General features: G+C 52.2%; 1 long non-coding RNA gene across 6 annotated transcripts in view; it reads right to left on the bottom strand.

The window, feature by feature from the left end:
- Window positions 1-15,234, bottom strand: part of LOC132351676 (uncharacterized) — a 378,428-nt gene that overhangs the window by 301,277 nt on the left and 61,917 nt on the right. For all 6 annotated transcript variants that reach the window (XR_009498456.1, XR_009498452.1, XR_009498453.1 and 3 more), the window contains exon 2: window positions 5,233-5,578. This is a non-coding gene — a long non-coding RNA (uncharacterized LOC132351676). The remainder of the gene's footprint in view (window positions 1-5,232; window positions 5,579-15,234) is intronic.

Below are 15,234 nucleotides of genomic sequence, written 5' to 3' on the forward strand. Positions count from 1 at the left end.
TTTGGCTCCTCTAATTCCATTTTAACACTTGCTTTAAAAATAGCGAATAATCACTGAGTACTGATTATATGTCAGGCACTGAAGTAAGCCGTTCAATATGATCTCTTATTTATATTCTCACAATAAGCCCATAGGGTAGGTAATATTTATCCCCTATTTACTGAGGAGAAATGAATGAATAAAAAAAATGAATGAATGAGTCATGGATTGATTACATAGTGGTAGTATTTACTACTTCATAATCCAATCCCAGAGAGTAATACAGGAGTTGATTGGAAAACTTTGGTGCTCAATAAGTAGAATAGAGCTGGCAGAGCTGAGATCAGTAGGCTTTGTCAATTCGCGCAGAATTATAGGATTATAAAGCACTATCATTCCGAGATTCTTTTTGTTTTCAATCTAGCTTCAGACTGAGCTGTGCAATCGTTTCATCATGAATCTTCTGGATTTAGGGAGGATCACAGTGGACTAAACAGCACAGTGACATAGAGCTACTCAGGTCAGTCTGAGGAACACTCTGTCTCCAGTGATGTGGCCGGGGCCACACAGCCAAAGTGCCGCCAATCGAAGCAAGGACATGTGCTCCAAATTTAGCCCTCTGCAGGAGAGCTGTGTCCACATGTTGCTACCTTAACATTTTTGCAAAATTGACCTTTTTTTAACTTACGTAACTACATCCTAAGCAGTAATAGCTGCAAAATCACAGGTCTCCTATGCCAATCACGGTCTTTTTCTAATTCAAGTTAAAATAAATATAAAACAATTTTTTAAAATTTGCCCCTCTATAACCTAGAGGCATCTTGTACACCTCACTGCACTCTTGAGAACCACAGGCCAAGCAGGAGCAGGGAGGCTGAAAGCTGACAGATCGGAGGGCATGTCAGCTTCTCCGCACTCTCCTGAGATAATCTTGGTAGTTTTCCGGATCTCTCTGAACCTCAGTTTCTTCATGTGTAAAAGTGGGGTTCCACCCACTTCCCCAAGTTGGAAGATTAATCAAGCTTTGATAAACACCATCCATTAAGCAACCCCATGGCTGTTCAGTGACAAGCCTGGTCTCCAGACTCAGCCTGTGCGGACCCCAGGAGCCCAGGCCTCCCCATGGGAGAACAGGCCCAGGCCGCTAAGCCATCTCCAGGAATGCTGGCTGGGTGTCCGTGGAGGTGGGGGGCAGCCCTGCATCCCCCAGACCCTCCCCCGTCAAGTAGAATGTGTGCTATCAATCACCACAGGGGCCTATCAGTTAATTAAATTTTTTTTAAAAAAGGTCAGGCATGCTCTAGCAGCAGCCTGGGGTAACAGGGCTCAAAGAAAAATGGGTTCTTCCAAGCAGCTAAAAACAGACTTGTGAGATGATACTAGGCCAAGCAGAAATGCGAACTGGTCACACAATTGCAAAGGAAAAAACTGGAGGAGCCGATGTGGACCCAGAAAATAGCAGCATAGCAGCAGCGCCAGGCCCACCAGGACCGGCAGCACCTGGCTGCATCCTGGCCAGAAGCATCCTGGCTTACATGTGTCAGCACCTGGCCAGAAGCATCCTGGCTTACACCTGCCTTCCCAGAGTAAGTGCTGCTGCCTTCACTCCCAGGCTAGAAGAGAAATGAGACAGTTTCCCTAGCAATGAGGATACCAAGGCCCAGAGAAGGGAGGTGATCTGCCCGAGGTCACACAGTTACTGGGGGCTAAGAAGGGAGTAGAAGTTGTGTCTCTCAGTTCCAAGCCGCGTGAACCAGCGGCTTTGGAATCTGTGAGAACTGTGCTCCAATCCTGCCTGTGTTCCATGGGGGAGACCTGCTTTGCCTGTCTGGGCTCCCAGTTACTTCAACACTAAAAGAGACTGTTCTAGGGCCCACCCCATAGGTCTGGTCTGGGGCTGGAATGGAATAAGGTCTGCCACGTGCCCTGCACAGAATATGGCTTAACAAATGGCGATTATTCCTACATCTGTGCCCGCAGGGTGCACCCTCGCAGACACGGGGCAGCTGCTTGGAGCAGCCAGAGCGGGGGAAAGCGGGCACCTTACTTCTCGCCATGACCATTCTGTGCCTTCTGGTGCCCAAGCCCACCCACCCCCTCCCAGGAGGAGCGTGAGATAACCCAGACCACCACAATGGGGTTATTCTAGGGAGTAACTGATAAAAGGAGAAAAAGCAGGGCTGCGGGCCATGTGATAAGTGAGGGCGCAACTCTGCAGCAGGAGGGCGCGGGGAGATGGCAGAAGACATGCGAGGGGCCTGGGAGGGCAGAAGCGGAAGGGGCAGTGCCGTGCCTCGGTGTCCCCACTCACTTGCCTAGCTGAGCCCCTCATGTCCCCAGGAAGAGCTCTGATGGCCATTGCAAGCCCAGCCCAACCTCCCAACCCTCCAAGGACCCCCAGACCCTCAAGAGCCCGCCCCGGAGGACTCCTCTCCCTGTCCTGCTTGGCCGTGGACAGCAGTGAGCATAGCAACTGTCACCAATTCCTCCTAGCAGACCGTGGACCCCAGGGGCTGCTGTACTGTGACTCCAACCACGCCTGGTCCCGCGGCCCGGCATGGGGCCTGCTTCCGCCATACAGGGAGCACACAGCTCTTCCGGAAAGCCCGTCTCTCCCAGGTGACAAAGAGGAACCCCGTCCTAAGGACCCCAGGAGCATTCCACAGCAGGCAGTGCTCCACACACACACACACAAAACACACACACACACATGCACCACACACACACACGCACCACACACACACAAAACGCACACGCACCACACACACACACGCACCACACACACACGCACCACACACGCACCACACACACACACCACACACACCACACACACCACACACACCACACACACCACACACACAACACACACAACACACACACACAACACACACACCACTCACACAACACACACCACACACACCTCACACACCACACACACACCTCACACACCACAAACACAGCACACACACACAACACACTCACCACTCACACAACACATACACAAACACACACACACACCTCACACACCACACACCTCACACACCACACACACACACCTCACACACCACACACACACCTCACACAACACACACACACACAGCACACACACAACACACACACACACCACAAACACACATACCACAAACACACTACACACACAAACACACACCACACACACACACAGCACACACACACCACACACACCACAAACACACACCACAAACACACACACAACACACAAAACACACACACACACAACACACACGCACCACACACCACACACCACACACACACACCACACGCACCACAGACACACACACACCACACGCACCACACACACACACACACCACACACACCACACACCACACACACCACACACCACACACACAACACAACACACACACACACACACCACACAAACAACACACACAACACACACAACACACACACACCTCACACACCACAAACACCACACACAGCACACACACAGCACACACACAGCACACACACACAACACACACAACACACACACACACCTCACACACACACCACACAACACACACAACACACCCTTCTCAGCCTCCTGCTCTGCCTTCTCTTGCATAAATAACCTTGGGCAAGTTACATGGTCGCTCAAGATTCTCAACTGTAAAATGGGCACACCACTGCCTGCCAGGGGAACTGTTGGGCTGATCAAGTTACAGAGATGCTCAAAAAGCATGTCTGCCTCTAGTCTGTCCTTTTCACAGCAGCTGAAATAAAAGCACTGAATCACCACCTGATCTGATCAACTACGACGCAGTAAATAAGAGGCCTGCTGTGTGTTTAGGCTGTGAACAAGGCACACATGTCTCCTGACCTCAGATTACCTTCTAGGGTGGGAGAAAGACAGGAAATCAAATACCTTGCATAAGTGGTTATAATGTTACAACGCATGGAGGAGCTGTGGACCAGGACAGCCAGGAATAACCAGAGGGACATTACTTCCACGAGGAGGTCAGGGAAAGCCGTGCTCAGAAGTGCCGTCGGGCCTGAGCGGAACCGGAAAGAACGCAACCAAAATCGAACCCCAGGCACCGCCCCTCATGCCGTCCTGGCAGCCAAGTGCCAGGTGGCCCCAGGTGACCTGAGCACACGGGGCACTGGCTGTTGGAGCTGCCACTCTCCTGTGGGCAGCCCAACGCTGGGCCAACATCCCTCAGAGCCACCAACCTCACAGCTGCCTGGTCAGGACAGCCTGTCAACTGCAGAACTGCGGGAGTCCTCCGTCGCCGGGCCCAAGTCCAGCTGCTCCCTCCCTCACGCGGACAGGAAGCTCCTTTCCCTCGCCTGCTGCTGGCCGGCCACTCGGCCTTCCGTGGGCTCTGGGGACTGGGACCTTTGATCAACTGTCCACGCCAACCAGCAGTTCCCAGTTCAAAGGCCAGCACGGCCCACCTGGCTCTGCTCAGAAAGACTTCCAAGGCCCAAGCAACACCCCTCCTTCCTGGAAGCCTTCCCCCAAGCAGCCATGAGTGACCTTCCCTACCACGTGCTGAGCATCTGCCGTGTGCCAGGCACGACGCTGGGTGTCGGCACATGCACGACTATTTTGGGACCAACACCAACCCTATGAAGGACGACGATAAGTCACCCCCACTGAGTAGAGAAGGGCAAGGAATCCAGCAGTCACTTGTCCCGAGTCACTCCACAGATACGGGTTACAGATTCCAACCCAGGCCCTTCTGGCTCCGCAGGCACCCAGCGGACGCTCAGTTCTCGGTTTCCAGCTGTAAGGACAGAGCCAGAAAATCCTCTCCCCATGCCTACCCTCCCTGTTTACTCTGCAGTGTCTTAACTCGCTAACGATCGTGTCCTCATTCACCCTTTCTGCAGCAGGAGACGTGCCAGGCACTATACAGTGTCTTGGAGACACAGAGCCACGCGGAAGAGGCCCCGGCCTTCAAGGCACGTATGATCTAGTAGATGAGAACAGACACACGAACGAGGAAAATCAGTAGAGGGTGACAGGCACGATGACAACATCAGTGACGGCTCCTTGGAGGCACCTTTCCATTTCCATCTGTCCCCCACACACACCCAGCACGATGCCAGACACACAGAGCAAGCTCGTTAAATGCCAGCCCCTTCTGAGAGCCGGCCACGTGGTGGTGACCTCTCTCCCGCCAGCCAGGGAAGCAGCACCTGAAGCCCAGGTGGGTGCTGGACAGAACACGCGGGAGATATGTGAACAAGGAGGAGATGGGCCTTACGTTTCACAGGGAACCCCCAAGGGAGCTGGCAGAGCCCCAGCCGAACACTCCTTGTCGGCAGCAAGGGCAGGAAGCTTCAGTCCTCCGTCCACCAGGGGCGTCCAGGCTGCAGGAATCCGCGAGGCACTCAGCCAGGGCCTTCCTAAAACCACCTTTAGCATCCAGAAATGGGGCGGGTGTGCGTCACTGGAGAGAGCGCTTCCACCAGCGTTACTCCTCAGGCGCCGAGAATCACTGTACATCCACACGGCTCAGAAAATCCTTCAAGGAAGCTCCACGCGGCTGACAGGCGCAGCCATCACGAGGGACCATCTTTTTAATTCCTTTCTGGTCAAAAGATCAAGGCCTGGGGATGGGAAGGAGAAAAATCGATCTTGTTACAATCACGGACCCAGAGCAGCAGTTATTCTTCCTTCCTTATGTTTGACTTAATACGCTGAGAGGGGAATCACTAAAAATAAGGCCCTGCAGCTCTGACACTAAAATAGAGGTGAGGCCAGAGACGGGGCGGGCGGAGTGTCCTACAGGCACCAAAGCCCTCTCACCAAGGGAACTTTCTACTGCTTAGGGTTCCCCCTTAGGAACTAGCCAAGTAGGGCAAAGGGGCTGGGGTATGCCCGTTATAAAGAGGAGGACAGAAAGTTCCAGAAAGGTTAGGTGGCTGGCTTAGGGAGTTACCAGCACAGCCAGGCCTGGCACACTGCCCTGGGCTCCCCTGCAGGGCCCAGAGGTCCCAGCTGAGGGGGTTTGGGGTCAGCTGGTAGGAAGTAGTTCTCTGTTTTGTTTCTTTTTAAAGATAACCACAAAGCCTTGGCATCCTTCCAAGCCTTGTCCTGTGCTATGAACTGAACGTCTTCGGGGCGGGGCCTGTTCCTTTTTTATTCATTCCTTCAGCAACTGCTGAGCGCCTACTAGGTACTCAGTACTGTTCTGGCTATATGGGGAGACCTTGGTCTTCTAACCCAGCGTATTTAACTTACTCTAAAGATAACTGAAGAACAGACGGATCCACAATGCTTACGGCTTGGGGCTCAACAGCCACCTACCCACCAATGATAACAATACCTGCCCTTATGGAGCACCATTTACCCTGCCAAAAGCTCTGGCCCCCATCTGATGCAACCCCCAACCACCCTGAGACTCCTGCCCTTATTTTCCAGATGAGGAAAGACAGCCATAGACAACTAGGAAGAGTGCAGCCCGAATCTGAGCCCAGTCTGTCTCCTAAGTCTGCGCCCTGATCCGGGATGCCTACCCGAAGGGCCATGGCTAAAACTTAGTTCCAGACATTCCCCCTGCATAAAATCCCCATTTAATCCTCACCACAACCCTATGTGTTATAGATCATTCTCATCTGACTTCAGAGATGAGAAAGCTGAGGCCCAGACAGCTTAAGTCACTTGCCCAAGGTCACACAGCTAGAAAAACCACAGAACGGGGATTTGAAATCAGGCAACCTGGCTCCAAAGCCCATGAGCTTGACCGTTACGCCAACTGTCATCAAGAGCAACCATTGCTGCAATTACACCTTTTCCAGTACTTAGTGGTATAAGACAACACAATTCATGAGCTTACAGTTCTGGAGGCCAGAAGTCCAACACAGGTCCCACTAAGCTAAAATCAAGGTGTTGGCAGGCTGAGTTCCTTTCTGAAGGTTCTAAGAAGAATCCGCTTCCTTGTCTCTTCCAGCTTCTAGAGGCTGCCCACATTCCTTGGCTAGTGGCCCCTCCCTCCATCTTCCTCCATCACAGCATCTCTCGGACCCAGTTTCCATCATCTCATCTCCTCTGACTCTTCTGCCTCCCTCTTCCACTTCTCAGGTCCCATGAGATTACACTGGACCCACCCAGATGATCCAAGATAATCTATCTCAAGGTCCTGAACCTTAATCTTATCTGCAAAGTCCCTTGTGACAAGTAAGGTAACATATTCACAGGTTCTGGGGACTAGGACATGGGCATCTTTGGGGGTCATTATTCCATCTATCGTTGCACCCATGCCAAAGGGCATCCATCCTCTGTGTTACTCATTCTTCAGCGACCAGAGGTCCAAGAGTGAGCTCCCCTTGTTCCATTTAAACCGACCTAACACAGCTTTTAGACCCAAGAGAAAGATGGGTTCAAAAGGAAGCTTAAATGTCTAAATATCAGGCCCCAAGACAAAAGTACAGGAGAGTGGTTTAAACATTAGAGTTGGAAGTCAAGCTACCAAATTTACTAGCTATGTTACTCTGGGGAAATATTTTTCACCCTTGGTTTCCTCATCTGTAAAATGGGAGTAAATCACATCTACCCACTTCTTGGAAGTGCTGTGAGGCTGACATGAAATAATGAACATAAAGCGCTCAGCATGTTGCTGGGCACACACCAAGAGCTCAGGGTCAGCCCTTATTTCACACATCAAATGGAGGCGGCCTCCCACCCATCAAGGGCGGTCTGTCCCAGGACCCCTCACACCCGCCCCTCTTTCCTCCTCGGCTCCGGCCCAGGAGCAGCACCGCACCAGAAAGTTAGGACTGGAGTCGGGTCAGCTGAGAGGGGCTGCTTACGGCAGGAGGGGAGCAGGGATTTATGGCACCAGCCCCGGTTAATGGCAGGGGAGAGAAGGGGGCCCACAGTCTGTTAAATGTTTACTGAGGCCCACAGGCAAACACGAAGCCCAGTTTGTTTTGCTGGGGCTGGGCACATTAAAGCTCTGTCACCTGGGGAAGAGTTATTCCATGGTCTGTTGGGCATTACTGCAGCAAAGCGGTGGTCCCTGACCAGGGGGCAGGGGCACAGCTGATGCTCTCGCAAGAAGGCGGCTCTGCCACGGACTCCGCCTGCAAGAACGCAGGAGGCAGGGCGCTGCACACCACGGCTTCTAGGACCATCAAACGGCAACACTTCTCCCTCAGGGAGCGGTTCTGTTTCCTCTGCTAGGTGACTCCTTTTGGGTCATTTGCTCTTCCTGTAATGGATTAGCCAAAATAAAAAACACTGGCAATACCCAGGATTGGCTTGGCTGGGGAAGTGGAATTTTCATACAAGCTGGTGCACAGACATTCTGAAGAAAGAAAGACAAACAACCACTTTGGGAAGCTGTTTTGCATTATCCACCGGAGCTGAATATATGCTTTACATATTCCACGCTTAGGTATAAACTCACAGAAATGTGTACCGATGTTCACCAAAAGATATGTTGTCGGATGTTCATGGCAGCACTACTCGTGACAGCCACACACTGGAAACTACTCAAATGCCCCCCAGCAGGAGAATGGATATTACACACACACACACACACACACACACACAGACACACACACACACAGACACACACACACAGACAGGAATATTACAGAGCAACGAGAATGATCTACAACCGCACGTAGCATGTGAATACATCTCACAAATGTAATTTTGAGTGAAAGAAGCCAGACCCAAGGGAATGCATTGTGATGTCATTTATATTAAAGACATAAACATGTCAACCTAATCTATGCTGTTAGAAGTCAGGACAAGGTTATCTGAGTGAGGGGGGAAGGGACAGTCAGTGACGGGAAGGGGTCAGGAGGGGGCTTCTCACACGCTGGCAGTGTTCTATCCATCCCGGTGGCGGTTACACTGGATGTCTTATCAAGCTGTTTTATATGTTTCTGATATGTGTGCTTTTTTATGCATGTAACCTCAATAAAAAGTTAAGTAACATTTTTTTTTAATGTCTCCTGTGCAAGTACGTTTGCTGGAATACTGAAGACGTGGCAACACCTGCTCAGGCCTGGGAATGGCCCCTTCTAGGATTCTCTACCTTGTATTTTCATGCCCTGCTGCCTTACAGCTGACCCTGCCCCGGGGAGGGTGCTTAGGGAAACACTTCACAAATAAGCTCGCTCTGGCCTAGTGACACGGAATTTGACATGGAATTGCCCCACAAGAAAATACAGCCTCTGGCCCGGTTCTCTTGGTTGAGTCTTCCCCCTCTTCGCCTCTGCCTCTGTCAGGCCCAAATAGGTCATTTCATTCTTGACCCTCCCTACCAGGTATTTCCAACAGCTGACCGCTGCCCGGTAGTGAACATGTTGAAGAAAAATGAGAAACAGCCTGCCTCTATGTCCTACCCGACATCAACAGAGCATCTTTCTAAAATACCAGCTTCCCCTCAAGATGGGATGCACAGAGGAGTGCTCTGGGAATAGGAAGGCTTAAGGGATCCAGGGTTGGCAGAGACTGGAATGCACAAAGCCAGGTCACGCAGCCCCCGGCGCCGACGCTGGGAGAGAAACACAGTCTCTCTGCCTGTGACGGTGGGAGCCGGAGAGCGTGTCTCCTAGTGTGTGCCTGGCTGGGTTCCAAGCTCTCTCTCTGCTTCTGGGTCTCCTGGACTCCGTGTGTATGTTTTCTCTCTCTCTCTGTCTGTCCCTCTCTTGCAGCAGTGATCAGTCAGAGTGTTAATTTTAGTAGGAGCAAGAGTCAGCAGATGCTGACCGCGCCACCTCTGAAAGCTACCGGGGGGGGGGGGGGGGGGCGCCAGCTGTGGGGAGGACGGACCAGTTCCCCAAGGGGAGGATCCAGTCGGTAAAGCTCGCACCACCTTAGCTGGCCTCGCTCTCTCTCAGGTACGCAAGACTCCATCAACACAGCTGCTACCAAGCAGGTGTCTGCTTTATCTTTTTCTGAGGAAGAGAGCGGCGGCAATTTCTCCAGCCGTGTCCATATTATTTCTCAGTGATACCCCGAGAGCTGGGGCCTGCCTAACCTGGGGAGATAAATCAAGCAGATTTGTTCCCAGGGAAAGCGGCAGCTGTCCGACTGCTGACTGACTCTATTTTTGCTTCGTTTCAGTTTCTCCCCAGTGTGTGCTGGGATGACACGGATCAGCTGCCTTGGAATTTCCAAGCCTTCCAGCCTATGCTCCCCCTCTCCCCCCCCCACTCGCCCAATTCCTCATTCAGAGGATGGGGGCTCGGGGGCCAGATAAACCAGGGTGGGAATCACAATGGGGTCAGTCGCTCGCTGGCCACGGGCACAGCCCTTAGGCTCTTTGGAAGCGCTTCCTCACCTGCTGAATGAAAACGAGGAATCGAAATGCATGTCCTCTGGGGTTCCTATGTGGAGGAGACTGTATACAAAATGCTCGGTGCCCAGACCTGCCCACGGGGGCTCCTGACTCAGCAGAAACTCAGCATCACCTCAACCGTCCTGATCAGCCAGTACTGTTGCTTGGGAGATGCAGACTGAGCCCTGCCCCACTCACCGAAGTCAGCAAGGCACTGAAGTTCCTCTGCACTGAACCATCTAAGGCCAGGTACCTCCACCTCCACCTCCACTGATCAGAGCCATTCTTTAAAAATTCTGACATTCGGGTTCAGCCAGGCTCCCGGAGACCTGCACAGCCCTTGAGAACTCAGCAGAGGTTCAGTAAATGTTGGCTGGAATAGTAAGTGACTAATCATAACTGCACATTGAATGCTCACAATGTCAGGCATGGTGCTAGGAGCTGGAAATCACATCAGTCAAGAAAGACAGGATCCCTGCCTTCAGGGAGCTTTCAGGCTACACCAGGAGATGCAGAGATATGAACGGGCAGATGGTGCATGGCCATAATCGGATATGCTGGTGATGGCCGGGTTCCCATGGCAGGGTAGTGGGTGATCGGCAGAGGAGGAGAGGCTGGACCACACTGAATGTGAGAGGCCCCAGCATGTCAGAGCACAAGAAACCTTGGAAATAATCTAGTTCCTCACTGAACAGCTGAGAAACAAGGCCCAGAGAGGTAAAGTGACTTGCCCAGGGTGGCCTAGCTAAGACCTGTGGGATGCAGAAGAATAAGAAGCAAATCTTGGGGCTTCCCTGGTGGCGCAGTGGTTGAGAATCTGCCTGCTAATGCAGGGGACACGGGTTCGAGCCCTGGTCTGGGAAGATCCCACATGCCGCAGAGTAGCTGGGCCCGTGAGCCACAATTACTGAGCCTGCGCGTCTGGAGCCTGTGCTCCGCAACAAGAGAGGCTGCGATAGTGAGAGGCCCGCGCACCGCGATGAAGAGGGGCCCCCGCTTGCCGCAACTAGAGAAAGCCCTCGCACAGAAACGAAGACCCAACACAGCCATAAATAAATAAATTAATTAATTAATTAATTAAAAAAAAAAAAAAAAAAGAAGCAAATCTTGAGCGAAAAGGGTGGGCTGGGCACACGATGCCTGGGAGAGGCACTGCTCCTGAAGCCAGCGTGACCAGAAGCCTGGCAGAGCAGGGCCATACCTCCTGCAAGCTCGCTCCGAGAGCACTGGTTGTCTTATGTTGTGTAACCTCAACAATGCTGTGAGGTAGGAACTCGTTTTCAAAAGGGGACACTGGCACACAGCAAGCTGTACGCTCAAAGCCATGCGGGAGTCGGAGGCCCTGAGATAGGAGCCCTGGCGCTCTGCCTCCAAAGCCTTTTTGCCTAACCACTAGGCTGTCCTGCCTTAGAAGGGGGATATGGAGGGAAAGACAGGGGGCAGGGTGACAGGATAAGAAGGTTCTGGAAGACAGAGTTGGGGAGGGCTCTTGGGAGTTTGGTCGCTAGAAAATGCAACGAACAGAGACTCCCGAGGCATCAGTATCCACTGCCAGGAACTGACCAGAACGCCCCGACCCAATGACCTGTCGGTGGGTCCCGGGCCTTGCTCTTTTCCCGAGGTAAGTGTCTCGTGTTGCCCACAACGTGCTGCTCCAGAAGGCTCCTCGTCAGAGTGGGACGTTTGCCCATCACATCATTCCCACCAGGCTCAGGGATGACAGGGTGGGAGTGCGGCAGTGGGTCTCCCCAAAATAACTGACCCCTGACTGCTTCTCCCCACCTGCAGGTGAGGAGACAAATGGGCCTGGAGAAACCTGGGAGCAGCGCCCACCCAGGTAGAATGTGATGGCACCACACTCGTCATAGACTGTCCTACAGACCCACCCGTTTTGGGGGTACAGCTGTTTTGATTACAGATCCCTGGGATTACTTCACAATAGCTTTCTTTTTCATTAACTAGACCAGACCAGAGAGAAATAGCACCAGCAATCTTAAGAGAGAGAAAGAGGCAGGTAGACAGACGGATGCATGGAAAGACAGACAGCAGGGTGGGCGGGAGGGAAGCCGTGCCCAGCGATGACCAGCGTTTTATAGACAAACAGACCAGGGTGAGAATTCTAGCTCCAATGCTTACCACACAGCTGTGAAACCTTGAACTTCAGTTCTCTGAATCTACTTGCCTCCCTGCAAAATAGGTCCTGCCTTGCACAATTAGGGGGGAAAATTAGAATTAACCTATACAAGCCGTTACACATAATAGGTCCTCAATAAAAGAAAACCTTCCATTTAATCAGCTCACCTCCATGATCCTTTATACCCTGAAGGTGATTAAGACACTGAAATGAGCTGAGAAAGCCATGAACACTTTCCTTCTACAAATGACAAGCCTTCAAAGTCTTTTTTTTTAAGTTCCTTCCTTTTGCTTTTTCCCATAAAGAACCGCAGGGAAAGGTCAGCAAAGACCCAACTGTCAGTCAAATCCCAGGAAGAAAGGGGACGAAGGGCCACGGAACTGAGCCACCCAACAGTGACTAAAGAGACAGTTCTTTACAGGACAGTAGAACCCACCCTTGAAGACTCCAAATAGAGAAGCTCTAGGAAGCATTATGTTCTCCAAGAAAGTAACTCCGAAGGAAAGTCAAGATCTCACACCCTGCCTGCAAAGAGCTTCAAATCTCATTAAAGCAACGGGGCTACGGGAAATAAACAGTCCACTGAAGGACTGAGCCCACAAACTGCACTGAAGGACTGAGCCCACAAACTGCAATGGACGTGCTCCAGGACCTCAGGGAGCCCTGCGCAGGATTGGAGCTGTTTTCATGGACGGATCATGTGCAGCCTGAGAGGTGTACAAGTTGAGAAGAAGGGAAAAGACGCTCAGGGTAGTGGGGGGGTAGAAGGAGGAAGACGAGAAACAGCGTTTATTAATCGCCAGTCACAGAAGAGGCCCTTTTTAATTCCCCCATTTAATCCCCATTAATGCTCACAACCCCAGAGACAGATCTCAAATCCCCAAATTACAGAAATGTCAGCATGGAGAGGGAAGGCATCTTGCCCGATGTTACACAGCTCTCAAGGGGTGGCACTGAACTCGGGACCATCAGACTACAAGCCTCCTCCAGATCCATCATGACGCCAAACCCTGGCCTTGCTTTAGGATTTGGGTCACGTTCCCAACACCCTGAGCTCCCGGGCTCTCGGGGGCTGGGGACTGACTTCCTCTGCATCTCTGCATAAGCTCGTTTCCTCAAAGCAGAACTTTCCACCCGACAACCCTGCTGCACCTTCCCTCCCCACCCCGTCCCACGGCTCCATACATCCCATAATCATCACCTTTATTCCAACTCCTCTTATTACCTGGATTAGCTGGGCTTCCAGGGACGTCACGATTGTGACTCTGGAATGCATTTCTGACTTTCACGGAAAAGGTCTTTCCTTCAAGTCACATGGGCACATTTCACTAAGTAAATTCGGGGGGCGAGCTGCCTGCCCACGGGACACTGGGTAAATCCAAAGTGGCAATGGTGGGACAGGAGGCAGAGATGGCAGAACAAAAATCCAACAGACTGGCTGTGAGGTTCGGGAAGCGATCACCGCTGTGCTGTCACCCCAGTGCTCCATGGAAGAAGGGAGTAGTTTGAAATATCCAGCGAGTGATGAGGGAAGCGGAGCGGCTTGCACCTGCCTCTCCTCCTTCCCCTGCACACCAAAGGCAAGCCCCTCTTCCATCCCATCCCGTCGGCATCTGGGGTCAGGAGACAGAAAGTACATGGGCAACATGAACATTATCGAGGGAAAGAAAGGAGACAACAGGGAGGAAGGTAGAAAAGGAGGAAAAGAAAATTTTAAAATAAGCAGCAGAAATTCAAACGCATTAAAAACATAACAGAATCGTAGTCCAAATAAAAACCCTGACTTGGGGCTTCCCTGGTGGCGCAGTGGTTGAGAATCTGCCTGCCAATGCAGGGGACACGGGTTCGAGTCTTGGTCTGGGAAGATCCCACATGCCGCGGAGCAACTGGGCCCGTGAGCCACAACTACTGAGCCTGCGCGTCTGGGCCTGTGCTCCGCAACAAGAGAGGCCGTGATGGTGAGAGGCCCGCGCACCGCAGTGAAGAGCGGCCCCCGCTCGCCGCAACTAGAGAAAGCCCTCGCACAGAAACGAAGACCCAACACAGCTAAAAAACAATTAATTAATTAATTAATTAATTTAAAAAAAAAAAAAACAACCCTGACTTGGGGAACTTAAGTCTCCAGAGCTCTGTGGGAACTGAGTGGCAGGGCATCACAGCATCCATGGCAAGTCAAGTTCAACATCACACACACGCACATGCGCACACGCACATACACACACACACACACACACACACACACACACACACTGCTGTGTATGGGGTGTACATGAATCACTCCCTATTTACCGAGTGCCTTCGCAGTGTGAGTTTCAGTACTAGGCTCCCAAAAGGTTTCTCTGGGCCAGTGGGTCTCACACCTGAGTGTGCCTAAGAATCACCGAGGGGCTTGTCACAATGCAGACCCCCCAAGGTCCACCCACAGCAATTCTGACCAGTAGGCCTGAGGAGCGGTCTACTCTATAGGTCCCTCAGGTGACAGACATGCAGGGTGATAGTGATGCGGGGCGACAGTGATGCAGGATTATACAGTGATGCAGGGTGACACGGTGATACAGGGCGACAGTGATACAGGGTGAGGCAGTGACGCAGGGATGCGGCAGGGCTCACTGGAGGAGCTCTGTGCCTGGGGGCTAACTGCTCTCTCTTCAGTGTGAGGCCTTAGAGATAAAGTGAGGCTGTGAGTGGTTGCTGCTGGGAGGGAGTGAGGGGGTTACCCTTACTGAGCACCCTTCTGGGCCAGCCACGAGCTGGGCTCCTGAGGCTCAGGGTCTCGCTTTGTGCCCACCCACCCCTCCGAAGCGGTTACTGATGCATCTCACGGATGAACAGCT

Source organism: Balaenoptera ricei, chromosome 17, assembly GCF_028023285.1.
Source record: "Balaenoptera ricei isolate mBalRic1 chromosome 17, mBalRic1.hap2, whole genome shotgun sequence".
In the NCBI taxonomy this organism is placed as follows: Eukaryota; Metazoa; Chordata; class Mammalia; order Artiodactyla; family Balaenopteridae; genus Balaenoptera; species Balaenoptera ricei.